Source organism: Ornithorhynchus anatinus, chromosome X1, assembly GCF_004115215.2.
Source record: "Ornithorhynchus anatinus isolate Pmale09 chromosome X1, mOrnAna1.pri.v4, whole genome shotgun sequence".
Lineage (NCBI taxonomy): Eukaryota > Metazoa > Chordata > Mammalia > Monotremata > Ornithorhynchidae > Ornithorhynchus > Ornithorhynchus anatinus.
In genome coordinates, this window is record NC_041749.1 from 60,108,424 (window position 1) to 60,130,900 (window position 22,477).

The following is a 22,477-nucleotide window of genomic DNA, read 5'->3' on the forward strand; positions in this document are numbered from 1 at the left end:
GCATTTATTGTATTCTCCCAGACATCAGTACAGTTGTCTGTATGGTAAGCGTTCAGTAAATGCTACTGATTGATTGATACTGTTGCCGCTGGATGGAACACTGATTCGATCTTGTAAAAACATTTCTTCTGTTCTTATGTTCTTAGTAGAGTCAATTAATCAATAGCATTTATTGAGCATTTACTGTGTGCAGAGCACTGTATTAAGCACTTGGGAGTGTACAATACAAAGCTATAAAGCATATAAAATGTCTCTAGAAAATGAGGTATTCCCATATATTTGTATTCATTTGATGCCCTTGAGGGGTGGGCTTTAACAACGTGGAAAAAGGAAAGATCCTTCATACCTAGATCAATTATAGTTTCTTTTCCCATTCCAGGAATGAGATCAATTTAAGTTCTACTTTAGGGTTTAGAGTGAAGGATTGTGAAAACTGCTAATCTTTCAAAGGTTAGGGTGCATAGTCATGGAGAAGAAAACAGATGCAGAACTTGCAATGAATACAATTGCAAATTAAGTGTATGCCTCGGTAAAGCACTTCTCAATTGCTTTTTTTAAAAAATTTTTTAAGCCCAGTCCCTGAAATTCAAGCTTTTTGTATCAGCTAATTCCCTAGACTACAGGTTGAGTGGCATGTGCACCGCTGTCAAGCAGAGCAGAGAAAAATGCACTACCAGTCAACTATGGAAATGCGGTGCTAAGGGCTTAGCCACTGATATCTTTGAAATCCATTATTTAATAAATTACCTTAGCCACCATAACTGTTGAGGGAAAAAAATCCATTCTACAATCTTTTCTTTTTAGAATTTCCTAAGGTTTTAGGTGACTAAACAATTATTTAAGTCAATTACCAAGGAGAGCATTCTGTTTCATTGCAAGAGGTGAGAGCTAGGTTTCTTAGTTTTCGTGATGAGTATATCTTTAACCAATTTCTTAGAAACAGGGCCTTATAATTAAATATAAATAAGAGTAAAAAATTTCATTGCACATTGTGGCAAATAAAATATAGCATTACACTTCATTAGCTTCTGTATTTTAGGTGAGTGCGGGTGCATATTAATGAATTACCTGACTAGTAAAATACAATTAAATGCAGCTGCATATGTTTACCAAAGTGCAGAAAAAAATTACAAGTATCAGTAGCATCCATAATTCAACCATAATTGACAATTTTCATATTACTGGAATAAGGAATCAAGTCACTGCAGATGATTACAGAATTTGCCTTTCAGCACTGGAGACTTGGATCATTTTCTATGCAGCATCACAAATGAAACAAATTTCATGCTTTCAGGTTAGAATAGACCTGAAAGCAAAAGCACCACTGAAAAATAGCCCTCCAACCACACATTGGTTGATTCTGTTTGCCAATAAAAGATTGGTGAAGAGCTGAAATTGACATAACCAAGAAATATTGTTAATAAAATTGCACTCTTTTTTGAATGAATGATCATGTATCAGTTATAGAATGCTTTTAAAATTGTGCTTCCTTTTGTACTTCTGAATTATATTCGCCTGGCTTGCTGTTAACTACTCTGAGTTAGAATTTCTTTGGATTTTACTTTACAGAAACAAAAAGTTGTATTTTTAATGGAGTTAAACCTAGACAAGGATCCTGGTCCAATAGGTTACCACTCTCTTGTTTAACAAGATGAGTAACTCCTCTAAAGCTTACCTGCCAGAGGACAGATGGCTGGAGAAGACTATATTTCTCCAAACTACTTAGAAAGAGTCAGACTTTCCAATCATCTTTCCAGTGGCACTTTAGAAATCAGTCAGATCAATTAAAAGATATGAAAATCTTGCCTCAGAACAAAAGAGATTCAGTCAGAAAAAAATGGAGGACAGAAACCTAAGAGAATGCAGTTCTGTAACCCATTGGTCTCCCCCGCAAATCAATTCTTCATACAATTTCCCATTAAGATTTAGCCAGGATTCACAGAATACAGAATTTCAACTCTTTTCACTGTTTTCTGGAAAATGAGGATGAGTAAGTGTAGAACATCTCTACCTGCACATAAGTTTTAACCAGCTGCTTCCTGCCAAAACTGAAAGTACATAGTGAAAGCATGAGAGCCTAAGAGAAAGAGTAAGAGTGAGAGAACAAGAGCAGAGCTAAACTACAGCAGAACACAATAGATAGTGTAGGAAAATTTGTTAATAATGAGCTGCTACTCTGTAAAAGAACAGAACTAGGCATCTGGGAACATACACTCAAAGTAGAAGACATAGTTCCTGACTGGGATTACAATCTAATGGGGGATGGAGAGGAAAATATTACCATAGAGGTGGGGATTAGTGAGAAACAGTCTTCTGGAGAAGGTGGCTTTTTCAGATGGCTTTTAACGTGGTGAAGGTCCAGCTTCAAAGTTGATATTATTGAGTGGGATTTTATAAGTGTTTACATAATCCTTAAAATATTGCTGTATCGTAAAATAGTTTCCACATGGTGTACGTAAAGATTGAAGAGTGTCTCTAAATGAGCGTTTTCATTTGTCACCCACAAAGTCTAGTACTAATTTTTTCTGGTTCTTGGTGGTATGATCTTCTTGCACATCCTGTTTCCTCTCATTTGGGCATCAACTTTCAGATTCACTGTTGAATTCTCAAATGTTTTTGAAGAAAACAGATTCAAAATAACTGGGACTAACAAACAGCCCAGCTTTACTCCATTGATAATGGGGAAAGGACCAGACAGAAGCCCTCCAATAAGGCTGAAACAGCCTTATTATCATCATAGAATAATCATAGGGCCTCAATCAAATTTTCAAGGGCAATTACTAGTAAATGTCAAATATTTCTGTAACACCTACATATACCATGTAGAGCTCCTTAAGTTGTTCCCTGGATTTCTCCTGTGTCTGACATCCAATAAAGATCATATTCTCTGTGACCCAATGAAGACTAAAGCCACATGCCAAATGCAGTATAGTGGTTCTGCTAGTCTGTCAGATGGCCTTGAAACTCAAGTAAGCAATACACACTGTACATATTACTGCAAGCCAGTAATAATAAGGTTAATGCCAATGCATTAAAAAAAAAACCTTCCAGAAATTTTGTCATACTTTTTCCATCAGTCATTTGGCTCTAACAAATTATTGATTGTGATTTCTCATAGTACAGAATGTTACTTTCTGTAACTCTCAAACTTGTAGTTTCTTTGAAATATGTTTCTGCCAAGTCTTTTACAGAACTTCTTTTTTAAAATAAGAACTAAATGATCCCTGCCAAAATGAATGATCTGACATTTCCCAGCTGATAGCTCTGATTTTGAGCCTGGCTGATGTACGTGTCCCCATGGTTTCAGAGACTAAAAGAAATTAGTTCAGACATTTAAAAAAACAAAGAAACCACAGTGATAGGATTCATCGAATGGTCATCTGGTCAATCATTTTATCCTGCTTTCAGGAAGGACCATTCAATGATCTACCTTGGTTTTAAATTAGTTAATCAATCAAGAAATCAATAACATCTACTGTGTGCAGAGCTCAGTAGTAAGCCCTCAAGAAAATACAATAGAGGTAAAAAGCATAATCCCTACCCTCCAGGAATTTACCTAAATTCAATTTCAAAACCCTCCTTGGTCAGCCAGGTTAATGTCTAAATAGCTTTTTCTGTCCTAGGCTTTCTTCATAGGGAAATGAAGACGGCAGCAGAGTAGGCATTTTAGGAAAACTGGAAAATCCATTGGTTTGAATATAATATTGCTATGCTGCTGGTAATAATGAGAGTGGCCATGAAACTATTCTCAGGATGAGGATTATGTGAATCTAACTGCAGGGCTGTTGAATTACATTAGAACTCACATATGATGGTATGGTGTCATCATTTTTCTATTAGGTGGGGAAAGTTCCACTGTTTAAGACTCCCTTCAACTAACGGCTCCAGACTCTGAGCAAAGAAGTTCCTTACCTGAGATCAAAAAGAGAATGCAGAAGTTTTTTTTTTTTTTCCTTTAGCACTGCCACATTTGGAGCAGGGGTGGGAGGGTGGTATTTTTAGCCCACTCTCATATCCGATCCTCTCTGTTCCTTCTTCTCCCCCTGACTCTCATACTTGTTGGAATGATATTTGACATTATATTTGAAGACATCCTGTGTATTCAAGAGCAGATAATATCCTGATATTTAAAAAAATTTTATAGTCTCCCTTTCTTCCAAGTGTGGCATCTAAGTGTGGTGAGGATAGATGGGGAAAGCCTGAATGGTCTGTGAGGTTTTAGAAGAGACACCAACTGGTCCATAATTTCTTGTAAAACCTTGGATTAATGTTATACAGTATATTGAAAGACCTTTGCTTCTGGAAAACAAGGCTTACAAAGAGTTGCAAAATCTTGGATAATTAAGAAGCAAATTAATGAAATATTACATAACTGCCTTAATAGAAGCCACTTATATTCTAAAGTAGGACATTTCACTGATTTCAGTCAGGGTCTAATTGGTATATCACAAATCCTCTAACACAGAAGGTTCAGCGGGTAGCATATGAGGTTGAACTATCGAAAGAAGCTATACTTCTCAATTTAGTGAATGAGAGGAAATCTTTGTCCATCAAAAATGTGGGTGCATTATGCCATGAAAAAAGTTTAAATCTGAAAGACTACAAAACTGAGCTCCTTATCTTCCCTCCCAAACCCTGTCCTTTTCCCGACTTCCCTGTCAATGTGGATGGTATGACCATCCTTCCCATCTCTCAAGCCCGCAACCTTGGTGTCATACTTGACTCAGCTCTCTCATTCACCCCACACATCCAATCCGTCCCCAGTGCCTGCCGGTCTCACCTTTACCAATATTGCCAAGACCCGCCCTTTCCTCTCCATCCAAACGGCTATCTTACTGGTACAGGCTCTCATAATATCCTGGCTGGATTATTGTGTCAGCCTTCTCTCTGATCTCCCTTCCTCCTGTCTCTCCCCACTCCAGTCTATTCTTCATTCCACTGCCCGGATCATCTTCCTGCAGAAATGCTCTGGGCATGTCACTCCCCTCCTTAAAATCCTCCAGTGGTTGCCTATCAACCTCCGCATGAAACAAAAACTTCTCACTCTGAGCTTCAAGGGTCTCCATCACCTTGCCCCCTCCTACCTCTCCTCCCTTCTTTCTTTCTACTGCCCACCCTGCACGCTCCGCTCCTCTGCCACTCACCTCCTCACCGTCCCCAATTCATGTCTATCCTGCCGTCGACCTCTGGCCCACATCCTACCGCTGTCTTGGAATGCCCTCCCTCCTCACCTCCTCCAAACTAACTCTCTTCCCCTCTTCAAAGCCCTACTGAGAGCTTACCTCCTCCAAGAGGCTTTCCCAGACTGAGCTTACCCTTTCCCTTTGCTCCCTCTCTGCTCCCCCTTCACTTCCCCTCAGCTAAATCCCCTTTCCCCCCTTTCCCTCTGCTCCTCCCCCTCTTCCTTCCCCACCCCTCAGCACTGTGCTCATTTGTACATATTTTTATTACCCTATTTGTTTTGTTAGTGAGGTGTACATCCCCTTGATTCTATTTATCGTGATTAAGTTGTCTTGTTTTTTGTCCGTCTGTCTTCCCCGATTAGACTGTAAGGCCGTCATTGGGCAGGGATTGTCTCTATCTGTTGCCAAATTGTACATTCCAAGTGCTTAGTACAGTGCTCTGCATATAGTAAGCGCTCAATAAATACTATTGAATGAATGAATGAATGACTACCTACACAGACAGAACCTACCAGTGTACCTGGGACTGCTTACAAATCCTGGTTAGAATAGCTGAGAATTCTGGGAAGAATTTCCCTCTCCTGAACCCCTCTGCATCCCCCTTAACCCCCCCATCCCTCCGGCCCCATCCTGCCCTCTGCCTCCTTTACTCTTAATTGGCAAAATCTCACAAAAAGTCATACAATATATCATGGAACATGGTAGCTCCACTCCAATGCTTCTGCTGGGCATTATAACAGTTTACCATCTCTCACTTTCCCCACAAATCCATTCCATGATATATATGTGGAGACTGAGTTCTACTGTACCATTTATCATGAAGAAATCTACATTTTTAGTACAAAAAAAGTACAAAAAATGCCCTAATACTGGTACCATCCCAATAATAAAAAATAATGTTTAGATTACTTAGAAAGGTAATATTTCCCCATGATGTTTCTATTTCTGTTATAATTTTGAATACTAGGAAAATAATGTACATTTCATAAAAATTTGTATTTTATTGTTTAAAGTGTCAGGAAAATTTGCTCACATCGGTATATTAATGAAATGCTATTCATTTTATTATATTTCCTGTTCCCATCTCTGAATTCCAGTAGTGCATTATTTCACCACTTACTCATACTTAAATACAAAATTTATTTTAAGGTTAACTGACCTGGTGTTTGATATATCAATATTTGCATATGTCAGCATAAATGAACATTCACTGTACTGACTGAAATAAAAATGGAGTGGAAAATCATTCCCAATAATATTAAAATTGTGAAAGATATTTATGATACTTATGTGTTTTAGGAAATTACACTATAAAAGACTAAATAATAGGAAAATTTTCTGTAAATGGAATTGTATATATTGGTTCATGAAGCTAATGTGGTTTTGTAGACAGCAAATCTCTTACTGGACAAATTCTTCAAAGACTGGCTGTCTTTGAGCCTGTTTATGTAGGTGACTCTACCCTTTCCCGAGTACATTAAAGCTAGATTTTGACACTGCTGGAGAGGAGGGGTTAGAGTGAGGGAAGGAAGTGGAATAGGGACTTCTTCTTGTCTCAACCCATCTTCCCTCGCTGCCTATCTGACATTTCACATGAGTTTCTTGGGGAAGCACAGACAAACCTGAAAGGTATTCAGGGCTCAGTACCCCTACCTTCCCACCTCCTCAGAGAAGACTGGGACAAATATTGTAGTAATAAAGTGCACCTTTGATTGATTAAGGTGTTTGTTTAACCTTTTACTCTGTGTCAAGCAGTGTTCTAAGTGCTGGGTTAGATACAAATTAATCAGGTCAGACACAGTCCTTGTCCCATATGGAACTCACAGCCTAAGAAGGAGAGAGAACAGGTATTTAATCCCCATTTTACAGTTGAGAAAACTTGAGGCACAGAGAAGTGAAGTGACTTCCCCAAGGTCACACAGCAGGTAATTGGCAGAACTTGGATTAGAACCCATGTCCGCTGACTTCCAGGCCAGGGCTCTTATACAAAGCCATGCTGCTTCCCACACATTTGCCCCAAAAGTTAGTGTTGCAGATATTTTAACCAAGTAACCTCTGACTTAGACTGTGAGCACCATATGGGACAGGGACTGCTGTGCTGAAACATATGTTAAACACACAAGTGGAATTAAACTCCTGAAATTAAGAACAGAAAAAAAATTTCTCTCCTTACATTGATGGAATACCATCACTTGCCCACTGCACTGTCTTATCTTATTCACCACTCACTATTGGCTATATGGTACTTTTTTTTGAGAAAGCTTGGGTGCAAAAGAGTTGGAAAATGAAGGGTCTAAGGGGCATGAAAGGGGAAAAAATTTAGTACATTTCTTTTTCAAATTTTCAAATTTTGAAACCAGGATAAAGGAATGATTACATTTAATCAAGAACTAGGAAAAGTCAAACTGATCCCTTATGCAATTTCAGAAATTTAGTCATCATGGGAAGAACTCTAGATTAATTAATCCAGAACAAACTATTTTGTCTCAAATGCTTCCAAAGAAATCAAGAGAAAGCCAATCCAAAACAATGTTTATTTTTAATGGTCTGTCACCCTATTTTGCCCCGTATAAGACCCAAAGAGAAGAAAATGACTAAGGGAAAAGGCTAATTTTTTCCCTTCCATGTTGCCTAGCTTCTCTGAAGAGTCAAAAATATATTTAACATACATTCCAGTATGTTCTCTCCTGAATAGGCGAGAAGTAATGAATGTGCCATGTGAAGGAGTTGCCATGGAGAAGCTGTTCCAACTGAAGAATAGTTATTGTGGAAAAATCACAAAGAACTTGTCAGCAAAAATGTTTCAGCAAGCCCAGAGCAATCATAATTCCTGCCATCTCATCTGAATAAAACATGTTCCTCTGGTTCAGCCACCATAGTCCTTTCACTATAATCAGAAATTCCTAACTGCCCCTTTAACTGCTGGCCCTTCAGGGAGAAAAACAACTGTATTCTATTAGCCTCCAGCCTCAGCTCCATTTCCTCCAGTCCCTGAAGACAAGACAAAAGAAGGGTGATAAAATGTAGATGAAGTTTCCTTCTCTTAGCACCCTACCCCTTGTTTTCCAGCTGCTAAGAGGGAGAGATTAGTTTTCTTCTGGGAATTACCTTATTTTAGATTGTGAGTCCCCTGAGGGCCAGCGACTGTATTTAATTCCCACCTGTGTATTCTTTCCCAGTGTTTAGTGCAGTGCTCTGTACACAGTAAGCATTTAATAAAGCTGCTACTAGTATTACTTAATCTTATTCATTTTTGAAAGAATGCTGGGCTGATTGGACCATCAGATTGATCCAGTTATGGTCTTTCAATCCATGGTATTCACTGAGTGCTTATTATGTGCAGAGCACTGTACTAAGCACTTGGGAGAATACAATACGAGTTGGTAGACACACTCCCTGGTCTCAGGGAGCTTACAGTTTAGTGGGGGAGATCCTTACAATACATAATACATTATGTAATTCGTATGTACATAATCCAGGGTTGGTGTGTTATGACAACTCATGATACTGTTGAATTGTAATTGGGAGGTAGGTGATTTTGAATGGCTCACATATTCATCCATCACAGATCACTTGACCCTGTTTAGGGAATATGAGGAAAGCATGATTTCCTGTTCTAAGATGGTGCAATCTCATCCCAAACACCCTCCACCCTTCCATCTAGGAATAATTTCCATAGCACAATATGGAAAAATGAGGATGGGGTTGTTTTGAACTCTCTGGATTTCTTAGTACAGTGCTCTGTACACAGTAAACTCTCAATAAATTCCTTTGATTGATTGACTGATACAGCACCAGGAACTGCAAACTCCAACAGTTTTCAGAAGTAAAGACCAGAGACAAGAATCAGGGAAAGCGATAGTGAGAAAATGTAAATAACAGCCCTATATGAATAAGCAGGGCATTGTTTATGCGGTTGCTGTCTCTTCAGCAACTGCTCTCTACTGCATCCTTTGTATCTCAACAACTGCATTTAGGGATGCACTGTTTACCTCAAATGAGGAGGGGGACTAGAAAAGTTGTTCCTCAAAATTACCTGTCTCACCCAAGTGAGAAGACCACACTGGTGAGTCTTAAACTGGTGGGGAAAAGCAAACCTAAACCTATCAAATACACAGAAGAATAACACTTACATCATGAAACATCAGGATGTTTGGGAGTCAGAAGAACCAGGGTCTTAATGCCAGCTCTGCCACTTACCTGCTTTGTGACTTTGGGCAAGTCACTTAACTTCTCTGTGTCTCAGTTTCCTCATCTGTAAAATGGGGATTAAGACTATGAGCCCCATGTGGGACAGGGACTGTGCCCAACATGATTTGCTTGTATCCACAGCAGTGCTTAATACGGTGCCTGGCACATAGTAAGCGCTTAACAAATCCCACAAGTGTTGTGGGATTGAGGGTGGGGTGAACATCAAATACCCTAATACTTCCAGAAAGAAAGAGATGGGGAGAGGAATCAGGGAAGAAATAAAAAAAAATCAATTCTCCTGCCCAGACATGGGCCCAGAATATTTATTAGGGTCATAGATTCCTCCACAGGGGACGATAGCACCTAGGAAACCTCACATGCCATCCTCAATCAATCAATGGTATTTATTGAGGGCTTACTATTGGCAGAACACTCTTTTAAGCACCTGGGAAAGTACAATATATCAGATATATTCCCTGCCCACAGTGAATTTACAGTCTAAAGGAGGAGACAGACATTGATATAAATAAATAAATTATGGATAGGTACATATGTGCTGTAGGGCTGGTAGGGAAGGTGAATAAAGCGAGCAAGTCAGGATGACATAGAAGGGAGTGGGAGAAAAGGAAAAGAGTGCTTCGTAAGGAAGGCTTCTTGGAGATGTGCCTTCAATAAGTCTTTGAAGCTGGGGAGAGTAATTGTCTGTCGGATAGGAAGAGGAAGGGCATTCCAGGCCAGAGGCAGGACGTGTGCAAGAGGTCGGTGGTGAGATAGATGAAATTGCAGTACAGTGAGTTAGATTGGCATTAGAGGAGCAAAGTTTATGGTCTGGGTTGTAGTAGAAGAGGAGCGAGGTGAGGTAGGAGGGGGCAAGGTGACTGAGTGCTTTATAGCAATTCACAGGAGTATCTGTTTGATGTGGAGGTAGATGGGCAACTACTGGAGGTTGTTGAGGATTGGGGAGACATAGACTGAATGTTTTTGTAGAAAAATGATCTGGGCAGCAGAGTTAAGTATGGACTGGAGTGGGGAGAGACAGTAGGCAGGGAGGTCAGCAAGGAGGCTGATGCAGTAATCAAGGCAAGATATTAGGATAAGTGCTTGGATTATATATATATATATATATATGTGTTGGTATTTGTTAAGCGCTTACTATGTGCCGAGCACTGTTCTAAGCGCTGGGGTAGACATAGGGGAATCAGGTTGTCCCACGTGGGGCTCACAGTCTTAATCCCCATTTTACAGATGAGGGAACCGAGGCACAGAGAAGTTAAGTGACTTGCCCACAGTCACACAGCCGACAAGTGGCAGAGCTGGGATTCGAACTCATGAGCCCTGACTCCAAAGCCCATGCTCTTTCCACTTAGCCACGCTGCTTCTCCATATTAACATCATAGCAGTTTGGATGGAGAGGAAAGGGTGGATTTTAGCGATGTTGTAAAAGTTGAACCTAAAGGATTTAGTGAGAGATTGAGTCTGTGGGTTGAATGAGAGAGTAGAGGATAATGTGAAGGTTGCGGGTTGTGAGACAGGAGGGATCTTAGTGCTGTCCACAGGGATGGGAAAGTCAAGGGGAGGACAGGGTTTGGGTGGGAAGTTAAGTAGTTTTGTTTGGGGCATGTTAAATTTGAGGTGATGGCAGAACATCCAAGTAGAGATGTCTTGAGGGCAGGAGAAAATGCGGGACTGCAGAGAGGGAGAGAGATCATGGCTGGCAATGTAGATTTGGAAATCATCTACATAGAGGTGGTAGTTGAAGTCGTGGGAGCTAATGAGTTCTCCAAGAGAGTGGGTATAGATGGAGATTAGAAGGGGACCTAGAACAGAACTTTGAGGGACACCCATAGTTGGGGTAGGAGGCAGAGGAGGAACCCATGAAAGAGAGTAGAATGAGTGGCCAGAGAGGTAGGAGGAGAACCAGGAGAAGAAAATGTTTCCAGGAGAAGGGGTTGGTCGACAGTGTTGGAGGCAGCAGAGAGGTCAAGGAGGATTAGGATGGAGTAGAGGCCATTGGATTTGGATTATCTCCTCTAGATTATAAACTCAGTGTAAGAAGGGAACACGTCTACCAGCTCTGTTGCATTGTACTGTCCCGAGGAATCAGAACAGTGTTCTACACATAGTAAGCACTCAGCATTGCTCAGAGGAAAGAGCCCGGGCTTGGGAATCAGAGGTCATGGGTTCACATTCCGGCTCTGCCACTTGTCAGCTGTGTGACTGTGGGCAAGTCACTTAACTTTTCTGTGCTTCAGTTACCTCATCTGTAAAATGGGGATTAACTGTGAGCCTTACGTGGGACAACCCAATTACCCTGTATCTACCCCAGTGCTTAGAACAGTGCTCTGCACATAGTAAGTACTTAACAAATACCAACATATATATATATATATTTATATATGTTTTGCTTCCTTAAGGTTGCACAATTGTAAGTGCTTAATTAAGATGCCCAGGTTCTGCTGCTCATATCATTCCCTCAGGCCTTCCATCTACTTATCACATATTAAGTACTTAATAAATGCCAGAATAATGTTTATTCATAACTAGAATTATTGCTTACTTGCTTGATTGATTGATGTATTGGTCTCATAAACCACATTTGTACATACTATTAAAAATTAAAATCTTACCATTAGTAGCAGCTTCTTTGAACCCAAAAAGCAATATAATCTCTCCGTTCTATGTCTGTCTCTGCCTCTGTTTCTTTCTCTTTCTGTGTGAACTCTCAGTTTACTATTTCAGTGCACCGTCCTCCCTTGTTCTTGCAGAGCTTCCTGAGGCCTGAAGAAGGACTTAGAATCCTCTGTGTGATTATGTAACATCCCTGCTGTACAATTCTAATATCTGGCATATTTGATTAACAGGAACCTCCTATTCCTCAAGGGTGGCAAATAATTATTATTATGGCATTTGTTAAACACTTACTATGTGTCGAGCAGTGTTCTAAGTGCTGGGATAGATACAAGTTTATTAGTTCGGACAGAGTCCCTGTCCCACATGTGGCTCACAGTCTAAATAGAAGGGAGAACAGGCACTGAATCTCCATTTTACAGATGAGGCAACTAGGGTACAGAGAGGTTAAGCAACTTGCCCAAGGTCACACAGCAGGCAACTTGCAGAACCTGGATTAGAACCCAGGTCCTCTGACTCCCAGGCCTGTGCTATTTCAGTAGGCCATGCTGCTCCTCAATATAACAATGCCTCTATTAAACTAGCTAAATTAGGTGTCAAAAGATGACAATTACCAATAATCTGTATTAGGTTAGAGAAAGAAATGCAGAGAAAATTTTATTTTCAAAAAGCATTTTATAAAGTCTGATTTTTCTTTTAAAAAAAATATAATATCTGAGTCCAAAACTAAAATCTGAACCTCTGACACTAAAGATAAGGACTAGTAAGCATTTCCCTTCACTAAAGAGAAGAGCAGTTCAAAATTAGATCTGTCTTCCCAAATTAAGGAGTCGAACAAAGGAGCCATATGGTTCTTTAAATTGGAGTTTGCCAAAAAATAAAAATAAAAAAATAAACTATAGCAAATGAACTGTTATTTTTTTCTTTAGCAGCTGTTCTTTTCTGGCACCTTCCAAATTCCATTAGCATAACTTGCTTCCAGGCTGGAATGATGGCCTTGCTGAGTTTGCTGTTTTTTCCTCTTAGTCTAACCCTTCTGCTTCATGACATCACTTCTTCCAAATATCATGACTCTGTGTGGGCTTTTTTTGAATGAAGCAACAAATATCTGAATATCTTCAAAAACATTATAATTACTCTGGGTAACATACCTTTTCTTATTGTTCTTTTTCAGAGGGATTTCAATAGAGTTTCATTGTGTGAATTATAATAATAGTTCTTAAAAACCTACACCTTCCAAACTATTGAACATCCAACATGGTTTTATTTCTATATATAAATATGTTTTATATTTATACATATAGTTTTTCATAGTTTTACAGCCCACAGAAATGACTAAAAGTTTATTTGATGTAAAGTAAAGCAAGTACTAGTGGGGAAAGTGACTGGTTGTAGTGGGATAGTGGCATATGAAAGACTCAAAATAGAAATAAGGTTGCACCACAGGTGATGCTCTAAGGTAATTAACCTACACTACTCCTTCACAGGAGGACATAAGTCAACAGATGCCTGAAAGTTTAAACAGCTGTGAAGAGCCATTTCAAAGCCATGATTATGCTTCTTGTAGCCTAGAAGGCATTGTTTTTGTTGCTCAAAGATATTTATAGAAATAGGCAGTGGGTGGTATTTTGGAGAACACATGTTTATAGAGTAAACGGTAGCTAGGAAGAACTTCCTTAGAAAGTAACAGTGAAGAGCTGTTGTTGAGAGTAAATCTGCCAAACACACTTATTGCACTATAATTTTACATTGCAAAGTCCAGGATTTAAATAAGATAAAATACAAATTGAACACTTGACCTTGTCAAGCTAATTCTCTCATGCTTCCTATCCCTCTTTCGATCTCACACCACTAAATTCAGTCTCAGATCATCTACACAGTTCACTTCCTCTACTCCTGAACTCATACCACTGAGGGCTGTTGACTGAAATCCAAACACCAACCAGGCTATAGCCATCTCAAGTTCTCCCTTATCTGCTGCAATTCTGCCCTCTCTTCTGCTTAACAACAATACTTTTCTTCTTTATTGACTCCCATTCCCATTGTCCCCACTAAATATTCCAAACTTCTAACTCCCTCATAAAACCCCCTTTGCTCCCAACTCCTCCCTCTCTTACCCCAATGACCTTGCCAATGATTTTGTTGACAAATCTGAAAACATCAGAAGTGACTTCCTCAAAATCTTCCCCTCACCTCCCCAGCTTCTCCCTACTCCCCATGCACTCTTTCATCCTTCTTGGCCATTTCTCAAGAAGACATCCCCTGGCTGATTTCAAAATCTACCCAACCCCCACTTGTGCTTCTGACCCTAACTCTTCACAACTTATAAAAATCGTTTCCACCATCAACCATTCACTCTTTGATACTCCGTCCTCTAGCCATCCAAATATACTCCTGTCTTCCTATTCTTAAAAACAATTTCTTTTGTCCCCTTGTGCCATTTAGCTATCATTCCATCTCCCTCCTGCCACTCATGTCCAAATTCCTCAAACACTTTATAAGACCCTACTGCTTCTATTTCGTCTCCTGCAACTTCCTCCTTGATCATCTACAATCCAGTTTTTGTCTTCTTTATTCCAGGACTGCTCCTCCAAGATCACAATTGCCCTCCTTGTCTAGTCTAATCAACTCTACTCCATTTTAATGCTCCTAAACCTCTTAGCATTAAAGATCTTCTCTCAGGGTCACACCTGGAGAGTTTCCAGTAGTCTACCAGTCTTGACTACGGGAGGGAGAATCATGCAGAGGCATATCCATTCTATTTCTAGCTTGGGTAGTGGCTAGCGAGTGAAAGGCAATCTGCTACAAGTCAAAACTCACTTGCTCTGGGCAGCAGCAGCATGGGAAAGAGTCGAGGGCTGAAGACTCAAGTTTACTGCATGGAAGGAGGCAGTGGTAAACCACTTCTGTATTTTTACTAAGAAAACTCTATGGATACTCTACCAGAATGACTGGAGATGGAAGTGGGGCATTCTGGGAGAGATGTGTCCATGGTGTCGCTATGGGTTGGAGACGACTTGATGGCATAAGACAAGACAAGACTAGATCTGTAGAAAGATTGCTTTGACTGTTTTCAAGTTTATAGTTGTGGGTGATTGAAAGCTTTTCCATATTTTCCATATGAGCAGTCCTTCCCATTTGAGGATAAGCAATTTGAGGATGGAGAACACAATATTTACTGTCTCTGTGTATTTTCCCTAGTGCCTATAACCAAGCTCTACCCTCAAAAGACCCTTCTCAGGGTCTCACCTGGAGAGTTTCCATTACTCTACCAGTCTCAGCTATGGGAGGGAGAGTCAAACAGAGACCTACCCATTCCATTCCTAGCTTGGGCAGTGGCTAGTGAGTGGAGGCCATCTTCTACAAGTCAAAACTCACCAATGCTGGGCAGCAGCAGCATGGGAGAAAATCAAAGGTGGAGACTCGAGTTTACTGTGCGGAAGGTGGCATGGTAAACCACTTCCGTATTTTCACTGAGAAAGCTCTACGGATACACAACCAGAATGATTGCAGAAGGAGAGCGGGGTGTACTGGGAGAAATGTGTCCATGGTGTCGCTATGGGTCGGAAACTACTTGATGGCATAAGACAAGACAAGACCCTCAAAAGCACTCTCAAATATTTCACGATGATTGCTCAAAATTCTGGCCCTCAACACCCACAGACTTGTCCTTTTTTTGCTCTGTTTTTCCTCCCTCATCTAGTTTCAGGATAGAGCCGTATGTGTTCAATTCTGTAGTTTCATGATCGTATCTTTTATGACAGTCACCCATTCTTTGGTGATGCAAGGACTTATTCCTGTCCCTCCCTACCTTTTCAAATAAGGTAACAGCAATTGGGGTAAGGTAAGATGGCATTTCTTGATAAAAAGTGACTTTAAAAAAAAAACTGATTTAAAAAAAGGAAGAAATGCCACATTCAATGTTAAAGAGAATGAGGTTGAAGCCTTTAGGGAGCATCTCTCTGGGAGCGAATACCTAGTGTCAATCCCTGATGCAAGAGATCTTCTTCAACCTTTTATACAGTCAACAGTCCAGTTTCTCTTAATGATAGGGGTTTGAAGGGCCATACCTTCCCTTCCATTCAGTGACTCAGCATGGCTCAGTGGAAAGAGCCTGGGCTTGGGAGTCAGAGGTCATGGGTTCAAATCCCGGCTCTGCCATTTGTCAGCTGTGTGACTGTGGGCAAGTCACTTACCTTCTCAGTGCCTCAATTACCTCATCTGTAAAATGGGATTAACTTTGAGCCTCACATGGGACAACCTAATTACCCTGTATCTACCCCAGCGCTAAGAACATTGCTCTGCACATAGTAGGTGCTTAACAAATACCAACATTATTATTAATATAGCAGGTTGAAATAAATACTGAATGTAAGGTGAAAACGCCTGCACTTGAAGCAGTGAAGAAAAGCCTCTGAAAATATTAAGCTCATAGCACAATCTAAAACACAGATTCACCCCTTTTTATTACTACATCTAAACTAGACCCCATTTACTATCTAATACAGCAGCTAGCAATCAGTACAATTACTAAATTTAATTAACTAAGGTGAAGGCAACATGAACTTATTTAAAAACCTCTATATACAGATTAAAAGAGCAGTGCAGTGAAGCTGCAAATATTTTAAGGAATTTAACATTAGAACACTCTAGGTTCCTATACCTGACACTGTTCAGTGGTCTGCTAATTTGGACAGAAATTGAGCTAAAGAAAAGAGCTAAGGGAAAATAGTTCCAAGTGCTATTCTTAAATAAAATGAATGTGAACACAACAATTGTTTTATGTCACAGTGAATGGTGCTGCAGCATGGTTTAGTGGATAGAGCATGGGCCTGGGAGTCAGAAGGACATGGGTTCTAATTCTGACTCTGCCACTTGTCTGCTGTGTGACCTTAGGCAAGTTATCCAGTGCTTGGCACATAGTAAGCACTTAACAAATGCCATCATTATTATTTAACTTCTCTGTGCCTCATTTATGACATCTGTAAAATGGGGATTAATACTGTGAGACTCTTGTGGAACATGGACTGTGTTCAACCTGATTAGTTTGTATCTATCCAGTGCCTGGCACATAGTAAGCACTTAACAAATACCATAAAAAGGATCCGTTTATACCTCAGCTAAAACAGAAAAAAGCAAGATGCCCTTATTTTACTTCATATAATTACAAATAAATGCACCTCACTCCTCAAAACACTTATCATACAGATTGCTAAAAACATTATGGCTGAAGAAGATGCATCTTGGGAAATGCATAGAAGGGCCATGCTTCAGAGAACTTTATTTCTACTGGATAAGAACAAAATATGTGTACAGTAGTGGTAATCAGTGAAGAAGAAAGAGATAATCTGATACTGAACAAATAATCCCATGCAGCCTGGAATCTCCATACAAGCTCTAGCTCCCGTGTCAGTAGGGGTCTGACTGATGGCTAAGGCCCCCTCCTTCGTCAACTCAACACAGCAGAATATTGGGAAAGTTGTAGTAGTTTATAACCAATAACTTTTTGCCTAGCTCAATGAGGAACCTGAGTGAGGATTGTTCCAAGTGCTGTAATAGCTCCTAATAATTATGCTTTTTGTTAAACACTTACTATGTGCCAAACACAGTTCCAAGCACTAGGGCAGACATAAACTAATCAGGTTGGTCACAGTCCCTGTCCCACATGGGGCTCAAACTCTTAATCCCCATTTTACAGATGAGGTAACTGGGGCACAGAGAAGTGAAATGACTTGCCCAAGGTCACAGAGCAGACATTTGGCAGAGTCCGGATTAGAAACCAGATCCTTCTGACCCCAGGCCCATTCTCTATCTACTAAGCCATGCTGCTTTAATTAGACCCCATTTACTATCTACTGCAGCAGGTAGAAAATACAATTACTAACTTTAATTTAGTTTAATTAAGTTTTTTCTTAAACATGTTCTTACTGTTGTTTATAGTTTTGAAATCATATTGTCATCTGTCTTATTGATGACCCCTTGCTCCAGCTTGGAATTCTCTTCCCTTTCATATCCGACAGCCCACTGTTCTTCCCAGCTTCAAAGCCCAACACAAATCACACCTCCTTCAAGAGATCTTCCCTGTCTAAGCCCTCATTTCCTCAACTATTCACCCACTCTTCTGTGTCATCTATGCACTTGGGTCTGTATCCCAAAAACACTTTGAATCTTTTCCCAAACCAGCTCCACATCACCTTAAACACTTTTGTCTTGACCCCACCCCAGTTCCACAACACTGATACACATATCCTTTATTTATTTTAATGTCCGTCTCCCTCACTAGACTGCAAACTCCATGAGGGCAGGAATTATGTCTAACTCTATTCTACTCTCCCAAGAATAATAATGATGATATTTGTTAAGCACTTACTATGTGCCAGGTACTGTACTAAGCACTGAGGTGGAGATAAGCAAATTGGGTTGGACACAGTTGCTGTCCCACATGGGGCTCACAGTTTCAATTCCCATTTTACAGATGAGGTAACTGAGGCACAGAAAAGTAAAGTGACTTGTCCAAGGTCACACAGCAGACAAGTGGTGGAGCCGGGATTAGAACCCATGACCTTCTAACTCCAAGGCCAGTGCAATAGTATTTATTGAGTGCTTACTATGTGCAGAGCACTGTACTAAGAGCTTGGAATGTACAATTCAGCAACAGAGAGAGATAATCCCTGCCCAGTGACGGGCTCACAGTCTAAATGGGGGAGACAGACAGCAAAGCAAAATAGAACAAAACAAAAACAAGACAACATCATCAAGATAAATAGAATCAAAGAGATATACACCTCATTAACAAAATAAATAGGATAATAAATAGTATATACAAATGAGCACAGTGGTGAGGGGAGGGGAAGGGGGAAGAGCAGAGGGTGGGAGAGGAAGGAGACCAGAGGGAAGGGGGGCTCAGTTTGGGAAGGCCTCCTGGAGGAGGTGAGCTCTCAGAAGGGCTTTGAAGAAGGAAAGAGAGTCAGTTTGGCAGATTAAGAGGGAGGGCATTCCAGGACAGTGGTAGGATGTGGGCCAGGGTCAATGGCGGGATAGATGTGAACAGGGGACAGTGAGGAGGTGAGCGGCAGAGGAGCAGAGTGTACAGGGTGGGCAGTAGAAAGAGAGAAGGGAGGTGAGGTAGAAGGGGGCAAGGTGATGGAGAGCTTTGAAGCCAAGAGTGAGGAATTTTTGTTTCGTGCAAAGGTTGATAGGCAACCACTGGAGGTTTTTGAGGAGGGAAGTGACATGCCCAGAGGGTTTCTGTAGGAAGATGATCCGGGCAGCGGAATGAAGAATAGACTGGAGTGGGGAGAGACAGGAGAAAGGGAGATCCAAGAGGAGGCTGACACAATAATCCAGTCGGGATATTATGAGAGCTTGTACCAGCAAGGTAGCAGTTTGGATGGAGAGGAAAGGGTGGATCTTGGTGATATTGTGAAGGTGAGAGCAGCAGGTATTGGTAACAGATTGGATGTGTGGAGTGAATGAGAGAGCAGAGTCAAGGATGACACCAAGGTTGCGGGCCTGTGAGACGGGAAGAATGGTAGTGCCATACACAGTGACAGGGAAGTCAGGGAGAGGACAGGGTTTGGGAGGGAAGATAAGGAGCTCAGTTTTAGACATGTCAACTATCAACTTCATATCAACTTCAACTTCCATATCGGCTTCCAAACAACTAATAATAATGTTGGTATTTAAGCGCTTACTATGTGCAGAGCACTGTTCTAAGCGCTGGGGTAGATACAGGGTAATCAGGTTGTCCCACGTGAGGCTCACAGTCAATCCCCATTTTACAGATGAGGTAACTGAGGCACAGAGAAGTTAAGTGACTTGCCCATAGTCACAGAGCTGACAAGATAATAGTAATAGTACTTAGTCAGGTATCACATCCCAACTGGATTACTGCATCAGCCTTCTTTCTGACCTCCCAACCTCCTGTCTCTCCCCACTTCACTCTGCTGCCAGATTATCTTTCTACAGAAACGCTCTGGGCATGTCACCCCTTTCCTGAATAATCTCCAGTGGTTGCCTATCAACCTTTGTATCAAGCAAAAACACCTCACTATTGGCTTCAAAGCTCTCCATCACTTTGAACCCTCTTACCTCACCTCCTTTCTCTCCTTCTACAGCCGAGCCTGAACACTCTGCTCCTCTGCCGCTAACCCTCATCACGGTGCCTTGTTCTTGCCTGTCCCGCCGCCGACCCCTGGCCCATGTCCTACCACTGACCTGGAATGCCCTCCCTCCTCACATTTGCCAAACTAGCACACTTCCCCGCTTCAACGCCCTACTGAAAGCTCACCTCCTCCAGGAGGTCTTCCCAGACTGAGCCCCCCTTCTCTCTGCTCCTCCTCCCCACCTCTACTCCTTCCCTCTGCTCCTCCTCCCCACCCCTACTCCTTCCCTCTGCTATACCCCTCACTGCCCCACAGCACTTGTGTATATATGTACATATGCATTTTATTATTCTATTTATTTTTATTAATGATGTGTATATATCTATAATTCTATTTATTTACATTGATGCTATTGATGCCTGTCTACTTGTTTTGTTTTGTTGTCTGTCTCCCCACTTCTAGACTGTGAGCCTGTTGTTAGGTAGGGATTGTCTCTGTTGCCAAATTGTACTTTCCAAGCGCTTAGTACAGTGCTCTGCACGCAGTAAGGGCTCAATAAATACCCCACTTCCCCTTCCAGTTATTGCCCTATCTCCCTACTACCCTTCCTTTCCAAGCTCCTAGAACCAACCAGTCGTCTACACTCGCTGCCTAGAATTCCTTAACTCCAATTCTCTCCTGAACCCCCTCCAATCTGGCTTCCGTCCCCTCCACTCTACCGAGACTGCTCTCTCAAAGGTCACCCATGACCTCCTTCTTGCCAAATCCAATGGCTCCTACTCTATCCTAATCCTCCTTGATCTCTCAGCTGCCTTCGACACTGTAGACCATCCCCTTCTCCTTCACATCTTATCCCACCTTGGCTTTATGGACTCCGTCCTCTCCTGGTTCTTCTCTTATCTTTCTGGTTGTTCATTCTCGATCTCCTTCGCAGGCTCCTCCTCCCCCTCCCATCCTCTAACTGTAGGAGTTCCTCAAGGGTCAGTTCTTGGCCCTCTTCTGTTCTCCATCTACACTCACTCCCTTGGTGAACTCATTTGCTCTCACGGCTTCAACTATCATCTCTATGCAGATGACACACAAATCTACATCTCTGCCCCTGTCCTCTCCCCCTCCCTTTAGGCTCGTACCTCCTCCTGCCTCCAGGACGACTCTACCTGGATGTCTGCCTGCCACCTAAAACTCAACATGTCCAAAACTGAGCTCCTTATCTTCCCTCCCAAGCCCTGTCCTCTTCCTGACTTCCCTATCACTGTGGATGGTATGACCATCCTTCCCGTCTCTCAAGCCCGCAACCTTGGTGTCATCCTTGACTCAGCTCTCTCATTCACCCCACACATCCAATCCATCACCAAGACCTGCTGGTCTCACCTTTATAATATTGCCAAGATCTGCCCTTTCCTCTCCACCCAAATGGCTATCTTACTGGTACAGGCTCTCATAATATCCCGGCTGGATTATTGTGTCAGCCTTCTCTCTGATCTCCCTTCCTCCTGTCTCTCCCCGCTCCAGTCTATTCTTCATTCTGCTGCCTGGCTCATCTTCCTGCAGAAATGTTCTGGGCATGTCACTCCCCTTCTTAAAAACCTCCAGTGGTTGCCTATCAACCTCCGCATGAAACAAAAACTTCTCACTCTAGGCCTCAAGGCTCTCCATCACCTTGCCCCCTCCTACCTCTCTTCCCTTCTCTCTTTCTACTGCTCACCCCATAGGCTCTGCTCCTCTGCTACCCACCTCCTCACCATTCCCCATTCTCACCTATCCCACTGTCGACCCCTGGCCCACGTCCTCCCGCTGTCCTGGATTGCCCTCCCTCCTCACCTCCACCAAACTAATTCTCTTCCCCTCTTCAAAGCCCTACTGAGAGCTCACCTCCTCCAAGAGGCCTTCCCAGACTGAGCTTCCCCTTTTCCCTCTGCTCCCTCTGCTGCCTCTCTGACTCCCCCTTCACCTCCCCTCAGCTAAGCCCCCTTTTTCCCCCCTTTCCCTCTGCTCCTCCCCCTCTCCCTTCCCCTCCCCTCAGCACTGTGCTTGTCCGCTTATTTGTATATATTTTTTATTACCCTATTTATTTTGTTAATGAGATGTACATCCCCTTGATTCTATTTATTGCTATTGTTTTTGTCTGTCTGTCTCCCCTGATTAGACTGTAAGCCCATCAGTGGGCAGGGATTGTCTCTATCTGTTGCCGAATTGTACATTCCAAGCGCTTAGTACAGTAGCTCTGCACATAGTAAGCGCTCAATAAATACTATTGAATGAGTGAATGAATGAATGATCGGATGAATGAATGAATGAATATTGAACACTTACACTGTGCAGACCATTGTACTAAGTTCCACCAAGAATTTAGTACAATGCTCTGCACAG

The 22,477-nt window shown here is 41.6% G+C and overlaps 1 protein-coding gene and 1 non-coding gene across 2 annotated transcripts in view; one reads left to right on the forward strand and one right to left on the reverse strand.

The window, feature by feature from the left end:
• Positions 1-22,477, reverse strand: part of TAFA1 (TAFA chemokine like family member 1) — a 542,679-nt gene that overhangs the window by 425,108 nt on the left and 95,094 nt on the right. The window lies entirely within an intron of this gene.
• Positions 14,675-14,812, forward strand: LOC114806762. The gene has a single exon (XR_003754824.1). It is a non-coding gene; the product is annotated as a small nucleolar RNA SNORA7 (small nucleolar RNA).